The sequence below is a fragment of the Tupaia chinensis genome, unplaced genomic scaffold (genome assembly GCF_000334495.1).
Source record: "Tupaia chinensis unplaced genomic scaffold, TupChi_1.0 Scaffold138153_1, whole genome shotgun sequence".
Taxonomy (NCBI): Eukaryota; Metazoa; Chordata; class Mammalia; order Scandentia; family Tupaiidae; genus Tupaia; species Tupaia belangeri.
Genome location: NW_006198052.1, coordinates 223,884 through 233,049, shown reverse-complemented (window position 1 = coordinate 233,049; position 9,166 = coordinate 223,884). Strand labels below are relative to the sequence as shown.

Sequence of the window (9,166 nt, the reverse complement as noted above, 5' to 3'; positions counted from 1 at the left end):
GAGGCTAATATCCTCTGGCAGTTAAAAGAGGGTAGGGCAGCCTGTGGCCTATTGCTTAAAGGAGCTGGGTCCCACATAGCCAACTGACCATGCAGTTTGAGTCCTGAGTCTGGCAGCTTAAAAAGCATACCAAGCAGGAACCAGTAGGTGGTGTAATGGTTATGCTGTTAGACTCCCACATGACTGGTTGTGGTTCTAGTCCCAGATTCGGTGGCTTGAAATTCATGCCAGGCACATATGCATGCATGTCCAAAATAAAAAAAAAAATGGAAATCACCCAGGAGATGATTTCTCACTTTCCCTTTCTCTATCTCTGGTGAGTTCATGCACCCTATAGTAAAAATCTCGTTAAGAAATAAACCACCAAGCTCCAATGTGGTTTTCCCCAGGAGGTCACTCTCCCCAGGACTCTGTCCAGGTGGCATAGAGGAGCACAGGGCTCTGCCTGGTGATGTGCAGTCTCTTCCCATGATGTGAGAGATAAAGCATGCGTCTACACTTGCATCTTTTTGTAGTTTCCCAAGGTCCTGTGGACAATGATAGGGAGTCAAATCATGAGGGAAATGACTCAGTGGAGCACAGGGTTTAAGCTTGTGTTTTGTGTTTAAAACTGAATCTATTTGGGACCAGCAGTTAGTGTAATGGCTACATCATTGGACTCTCCTTTAGTCAACTGTGATTTGAATCCCAGGCCCACTGGCTTAAACTCATGCTGGGTGCGTGTGTGCCCAAGATCCTGAGAGGAGAAAGGAAGAGAAAGGATTGTGGCATGGCCATCCCCCTGGGGGGTGATTTCTTGCTTTCTGTCTCTCTGTCTCTCTCTGTCTTTCTAGAGAACACACGTGCCCTATAGCAAAAACAGAAAAAAAGAAAAAACCTTCTGCAAAAAAAAAAAGAGAAACTGAATCTATTTTAACTATTGATAGATTTAATACCTTGTTTTGCAGAATCTGCTCACAATTGCAAGTAACTTATTTGAGGGGAGAAGAGGGATTGCACTTGACTTTTGGAAATTGGTTCCAATACTTAAATTTTAGATCCTTTCTTTAGCTAGGTGAGTTGGTAAAGTGATTATTTGTTTGTTTATTTATTTATTTATTTCTATTTTTTGGAGAGGCTTTTGCTATAGGATGCATGAACTCACCAGAAAGACAGAGAAAAACAGAGAGATAGAGAGCAAAAAATCACCCTCCCCAAGAGTGGATGGCCACGTAGCAATCCCTTCTCCTCCATTCTCCTCTCAGGATCTTGGGCACACATGCTCATGTGTCCAGCATGAGTTTAAGCCACTGGGTCCAGGACTTGAACTACAGTCGACTACATGGGAATTCAGCAACATAGCCATTATGTCAACCACTAGTCCCAGTAAAGTGATTAATTCTGTAATAGGTTTTGGAAATATTTGCAACACGTTTTAGAAAAATCATCTACTTAATCATTCCAGTATCTGAGGAATCATTCCAGTATCGGAGGGTGGGTTAGGCATGCACATTTTCATGTCACTCCGGATTCTCACTTCACAATGGAGAAGGGTTACCAACTCGGCCAGGTGCCCATTTAAATGTACCCCACATTCCAGAAGGCACTGAAGGTGGAGGCAGCAGTTAAGAAAATACAGTCCTTAGAGATCCATGTCAGGTTTTCTTTCTAAATATAATTATGACATTACTTCATTGTCAGTTACCTAGGAAAACTGAGGCTTTCTAATCATAAACAAAGACTCGTATAGGTTAGCATATTAAACTCGTGTTTATAATGAAAATGAAGATTACTGTACATGGCAAACAAACAAAAACAAAATGAAACACCAAGCACCTGTGCACGTGTGCCCCAAATCCTGAAAGTCAGGAGAGATGGAAAAGCAGAATTACAGCATGACCGTTTCCCAAAGGTACAGAGTGCTTCCTCTTTCTATCCAGCAAGTGCCCACAGTCCATGGCAAATTAGGAAAGAAAAAAGACAGGAAGAGAGAGAGGGAGAAAAAAATAAGACAACAAAGTTTCATTACCAAAATAGCACTTGCATTTAATCCAAAGCATCTTTAAGTTTTTAACAGCTGTAGTCCATCAGCAATAGATTTCAAACTACTTAAGGTTATGAGAGCATTTTGTAAGCTGCAGAACATTTTATAAATGCCACTGTTAATATGATACTTCCAATGTCTCTTCAGGACACCTCGATGTCATTTTTGACTTAATTAAACACCAAGATGTGTTTCATTTTTCCTGTTCAAAATAAGATCATGAATAATATTGTTTGAGGCGCCTGGCCTAGCAGTGAAGGTGTGCCCAGCCAGCCCGGAAGCCCCCGCAGAGGATGGCACAGTTTGCTCCAGGTGTTAAAGGAGCTCTCCTGTCAAGAACTAAGATAATGGAACAGAGGGGTCAGCAGGTGGCATCGTGGTTAAAGACACTGGACTCCCACATGGCTTACCACGGTTTGAGTCCTGAACCTGGCAATTTGCTTTCTCATTCCACCCCCTCCCTCTCTGATTAAGCTGGAAAATAATAATAATAATAAATAAAGTTAAATTAAAAAAATAATTCTTTTTATTTATTTATTTTTTTTTGGGGGGGAGAGATTTTCGCTATAGGGCGCGTGCGCTCGCCAGACAGACAGAGAGAGACATAGAGACAGAAAGCAAGAAATCACCCCCCAGGGGGGATGGTCACGCCGCAATCCCTTCTCCTCCATTCTCCTCTCGGGATCTTGGGGACGCACGCACACGCGCCCGGCGTGAGTTTTAAGCCACCGGGTCCGGGGCACGAACCGCGGTCAACTACATGGGAGTCCAGCGACATAGCCATTACGCTAACTGCTGGTTCCCCCACAGCCAGTGGATATTTTAATCAAAGATCATGGCTATACTAAGAGCATTGTATCGCCTTCTGTGTAGACTACTGCCCAGGGGGGATTCTCATTGGAGAATAAACATTTCTATCTCCTGCACCATAAACTGAGTCAAAAAGAACCTTTACCAAAGGAGAGAGTCTCATTGAATAATTATCTTTATTTACTAACTTGAAAGATTTCACCGTAAAACTATCTTAGTACAATCATTGTGAAAATGATTAGAACTGACACTTCCCTGGGTTCCTATTACAGTGATTGAATCTCTACTGCAATGAAACAATGATAAAAGTTGCTCTAAATTGATACTTTGTATTTTTAAGTAAATTTCAATTTATATAGTGTTTTCTCTTGATAACTAAAAAGGAGTTTAAATGATGTTAGAAATTAAATAGCAAATTTATAAAGAAAAATTTTAACATTAGATTTTTTTTATGAGAAAGGGACAATTGAGTCAATAATGAGTCAATAATGGAGAATATAGGCAACTGGTTTACTGTTTAACACTGCAAAAAATTGCGCATAGATCTATAGACTATTGAGAGAGACACACAGAGAGAGAGAGAGACATAATGAGTTCAAATGCAAATGATAAATATTTGACTTTATTGTAATAATAGAAGAATTCAATTTTACCATGTACTGAAATCCCCAATAGACCTTTGGTATATATACATATCATAATTCTTCTATTATGCATCTACATGATTACACATATTTCAATGCCATATTCCTGAGAATGTACATCTTATGCATTATAAAGTCCTGGTATTGCATTTCAGTTTTCAAGTTTAGTATTAATAGTAATTGAGAGCAATGATGATAAATATAAGCCACAAATGCTAGAATGATTTGTTCACTTTCTGGTATTAAATACCTTAGATTTATTTAGCAATTTAGTAAAAGAAAAAAATCTAAAAATACTTTTAACCCCCATTATCTTACTTTCTGAAGTGATACCTTTCAATCAACTGAAATTTAATAAAATTACCTATCATATCATATTCTCTATAAACAGAGAAAAGAGTAATGGGTATGTCTTGTTTACTACCATATTTATAGAAGGTCTGATAATGTAGTAAATACTAGATTAATATTTCGATTCACAATTTAGTTGATTGAACAATTACCCAGAGTTGATGAAAGCAACATGACACCCAATCTTTCATACCAATCAATATGATATTTTACCATGCTGATTCACCCTTGGCCTCAGCCAGCTGTAGATCTTAGGCACACACATGCCTGGAATGTTAGGAAAGTTTCCGGATGTGAACTTGGGACCTCCTCTTGTGAGTCAACCTTGGAGAGCATTGTGATACCATTGTGCTATCATGCAACCCCTCCGTTTATCTCTATTTCTAAGTATACAGGGCCTTTTATGATTCCAAATGAATACTGTGATTTTTTTCTGACTCTTTGAAGAATGTCTCTAGTAATTTGATTGGGAATGCATGAAATATGTTGATTAATTCAGATATAACTAACATTTTGATTATATTCTTCCCATCCATGAACATAGGCTATCTTTCCAGTTTTGGATGTCGTCTTTAATTTCATTTTTAAGTTTTTCAAAGTTTCCTAGTAGAGGTCTTTGACTTTTTTGATTATGCTTATTCCTAGGTATCTTATACTTTTTTAGGGTATTACAAATGTGATTGCTTTCTGTAACTTTATCTCAGTCTGCTTGTTGTTGATATATAAAAATGCTATAAATTTTCATATGTTGACTTTGTATCCTGACACTTTATTGTAGTCATTTATCACATTTAGGAGCTTTTCTGTGGATTCTTTTGGGTTTTCAATGTATATAATCATATTATATACAAATATAGTTTCATTTCTTCTTTTCCCACTTGAATGCCTTTTTATTTTATTCTCTTTTCTAATTGAATTGGCTATGTTGAAAAGGCTTGTAGAGAGTAGGCAGTCTTATCTTGTTTCAGGTTTTAGTGGAAAAACTTTCAGATTTTCCCCATTCAGTATAATGTTAGTTTTGGGTTTTTAATAGATAGCTTTAATTGTGTTGAGAAATATCCCTTTTGTTTCAATTTTTCTTAGAGTCTTAATCATGAAGGGATGTTGTATTTTATCAAATACTTTTTCTGCATTGACCAGTATGATCATATGGTTTTTATCTTTCTTTCATTTAGTATGATGTATTACATTTATAGTTTTGCACATGTTGAACCACCCTTGTATCACTGAAATTAAGCCTACCTGGTCATGATGCATAATATTTTTTATGTGATTTCAATATGATTTGCTAGTATCTTGTTGAGAATTTTTGCATCTATATTCATCAGAGATATTGATCTATAATTTTATTTTTTGTTATATACTTGTCTGTTTGGGGAATAAGGGTGATGGGGGCTTCATAAAATGAATTTTGGAGATTTCTTTTCTTTTAGATCACTAGAAATAGTTCAAATAAAGTGGGGTTTCTTTAAAAGTTTTGTAGAATTCAGAAATGAAGCCTTTGGGCCCTGGGCTTTTCTTCGTGGTAGGTTATTTATTACTGATTCAATCTCATTTCTTGTTATGGGTCTATTCAGGCTTTCTATGTCTTCCTGATTCAATTTGGGTAGATTATATGTGTTCAGAAGTTTATCTTCTTAAAGAACCAGCTGATAGTTTCATTTATTTTCTGTATAGTTCATTTATTCTCTGTTTCATTTATTTCTGCTATAATCTTTTTTCTTTCTTTTCTCCTGGAATTTTTTGGTTGTTATTTTTTCCTGTTCCCTGAGGTTTGTCATTAGGTCGTCTATCTACCACCTTCTATCTTTTCCTTATGTTCATTAATTGCTATAAACTTCCCTCTTACAGCTACTTTTCTGTGTCCAATAGGATTTGGAAACTTCTGTACTTATTATCATTGGTTTCAATGACTCTTAATTTCAGTCTTAATTTCTTCAATGGTTGTGATGTCATTTAGGAGGATGTTCTTTTGTTTCTGTAGTTTGTGTATTTCTGAGAAGTATTTTTTTTTCCCTGAAGTTAATTTCACGTTTACTTCCCATCATTATCTAAAAAGATACTGGATATAGTTTCTATGACTTTGAATTTTGAAAAGGCTCATTTTGTGCCTATCATGTCATCAATCTTTGAAAAAGTTCCATGCAGGGACCAGCAGGTGTTGTGGTGGTTAAGGCACTGGACACTCCCACATGGCAGATCAGAGTTCAAGTCCTAGACCTGGTAACTTGCTTTCTCACTTTCTCTCTGCCTCTGCCTCTCTCTGGTCAAATTAAAATAAAATAATGAATAAATAAAGTTAAATAAATAATTCTTAAAAAAACAAGTTACATGCAAAGGTGAGAAAATTGTGTAATTTGTGGGTTTTCAGTGGAAGTTGTTTGTGTTTTTGTTTTTGTTTTTAGATTTTTGTTATAGGGTGTGTGCACGTGCCAGAGAAAGACAAAAGAAATCACCTCCAGGGGAGATGGCTATGCCGCAATCCTTTCTCCTCCATTCTCCTCTCTGGATTTTGGACATGCACATCCATGCCCTCGGCATGAATTTTAAGCTGCCAGGTCCCAGACTCAAATCACGGTCAACTATGTAGGAGTCTAGCAATGTAACCATTTTGCCATCTGTTGGTCCCAAGGTAGAAGGTGCTATAGATGCCTATTAAGTCCATTTCATTTATGATATCATTTAGATCCTGTATCCCTTTACTTGCTTTTTGCCTACATGATATGTCCAAGTGAGATAGTGTGGTGTTGAAATCCCCAACAATTAGTGTTTGTGGTCTATTTCTCTTTTTAGATACAGTAGTCTTCCTTTTACATATTTTGGTGCTCCTGAGTTGGGTGCATAGGTATTTATAAGTATTATAGTTTCCTGGTGAATTAGCCATTTTAGTATTGTTATGTCCTTTGTCTCTTCTTTCAGTTTTTGTCTTAAAAACTATTTTGCCTGAAATCAATATCACAACTCCACCTTTTTTTTGTTTCCATTTCCATGAAATATCTTCTTTTAGCTCTTCACTGTAAGTTTACTTCTTTATCCATGAGTATGTTTCTTGTAAGCAGAAAATAGAGTTTCTGTTTTTTATTATTTATTTATTTTTATCCATTCAGCCAATCTGTGTCTCTTGATTGGAGAATTTGATCCATTAACATTCAATATTATTATAGATATTTGTGGATTAGTCCCTGTCATTTTCTTACCCATTTTCTTGGTTGCTTTTTGCTCTCTTATTTCTCTTTGTCTCTCTTGGGATTTCCTGGTTCAGTACTTCCTTCAGTACTATGACTTTTCTGTTTTGTAGAGAGTCACCTGAAGCATGCATGGAAGAACTATTCAAGAGACAGAAATCTGAGTCAAGAGAGAGAGGCCGTACCAGGAATGAGCTTGATAAACTCTCTTGTCTTCCATATTTGTTAGGGCAAAGGAGAAAGCAAAGTTATTTTTTGGAGAAAGTAGTTTTTAGAGAATCAGAAAAATAAGAATATGTCCAGGAACAGGTTGGTTTTGGCTTCAATTAGGGGGATATAGCTAAATGACCCCAGAAGATAGACAGAACACCCTGGAATTTGGAAAACACAGATCACGTGCCTATCTAATAGCCTTCTGTTGTTTTCAAACAGGAAAGCCATACTTCCTGAGCATGCATATACTCACTCAAGAATTTGTAGATCCATAATGTTCTAGAGGCATAGCCTTTCTGATATTCCCTAATACAGTATTTCTTAAAGAGCTGACCTAGTGTTGGTAAATTATTCATCTTTTGCTTATCTGAGAATAATTTTTATCTTTTTGTTCCCATTTGAAGAATAATCATGCCAAGTATAGTGTTCTTGGCTGAAATTGTTTTTCTTTTAATGCTTTGAATATATCTTCCCATTCTTTCCTTGTTTACATTGTTACTATTGAAAGGTCCAATATTAGTCTAATAGGATATCCTATGTAAGTAACTTGACAATTATCTCTTGCCATTTTTATAGTCTTGTCTTTGTCTTTGATTTTGACAAATCTGACTATGATGTGCCATGGAGAAGAACTTCTTATGTTGATTCTACTTGGGGTCCTTTGTATTTCTTGAAAATGAATGTCTGAATGTTTCTCTAAATATGAAAAATTTTCTGCAAATATTTCATGGAGTAGATCTTCTATGCCCTTGCCTGATTCTTTACATTCTGGAAAACCTATTCAGATATTTGGGGGTTTATGGGTGTCTAGTATTTCCCATATGTTGTCCTCATTCTTTTTCTATTCTTTTTGTTTTATCTAAGTCAGAAGTTCTGTCTACCAGATCAGAGATCTATCTTCTGCATGGTCTAATTTTCTCTTAATGCTTTCTAGGGAGGTTTTGATTCCTACTTTACAGTTTTCACCTCTAGATGTTCTGCTTAATTTTTTTTTTACATTGTCTATCTCCTTTTTTAAGTTATGAAAGGACTTCTTCATCTCCTGGAATTTACTATCTCTTTTCTTTGTATTTCATTGAGTTTGTTACCATGAATATTCTGAATATTTTTTACTAACATTTTGGAAATTTCCTGTATTTCTTCCATAGTTGGAGTTGAGTTATTGGGTTTCCTTACTGAGAATGTATTTCCTGGTTTTCTCTTACTTGAGGATTTTCTGTAATTTTTAGTGATATATTCACTTTAGCTAATTCTTTAGTGCAGGTTTCTGTAACCATGAGCTCATATGCTTCTCTTTATTGTAAATTACTTTGGTGCCAATTTCTCTCTTCTACTGTGGTTTACAATGTGATGCTCACAGAAGTCTTGAGTTCAGGTTTATGAAGAGGAGTTTCTCCCTTTTGCTGTTGACTCAGTAGGGGAGAAGACTCCTCCAGAGCCTCTCAATTTTCACATGTTTGGCTAGCATACATCTAGACCTGTATAGGCCCTGTGAGTACAGAGGCTTCTAGCCCCAAAACTGCAGGGTGAGATTTGGAGGGCTGGGACTGGCTCAGACCGCCTCTGGTCCCTGCCTGGGTGTGGGCCTTCAGATGGAGATGCCTGCTCAGTTTATGCCTATTTCTAACTGCAAATTTATCAGCCTTTTTAAATGTCCTGAAATTTCTTTTACCTGAGGACACAGATCTATTTCTTGTTTTCTCCACTTTTTTCACCAGGATTCTTAATTTCATCTCCTGCTGCTTCTGGGGCCAGATTGAAGGATCCCTTCCCCCACCCTGCATTCCTGTTATGTTTCCTTAGCTGAACCCCTTCCCTTAACGTGCAAACTATATAAGCCCCATTTTGCTCTTTCCATTCAGTTTTCTCTGGGTTCATCTACTTTATGATGGTCACTCCCTTACTTCCTTATTTTTATTCAAAAAGCCATTAGGATTTTA

The 9,166-nt window shown here is 36.6% G+C and overlaps 1 non-coding gene across 1 annotated transcript; it reads left to right on the top strand.

The window, feature by feature from the left end:
* The first annotated feature begins 370 nt into the window (after positions 1–370).
* Positions 371–569, top strand: LOC114004490 (small nucleolar RNA SNORA73 family). Its single transcript, XR_003546627.1, has one exon. It is a non-coding gene; the product is annotated as a small nucleolar RNA SNORA73 family (small nucleolar RNA).
* Positions 570–9,166: the final 8,597 nt, after the last annotated feature.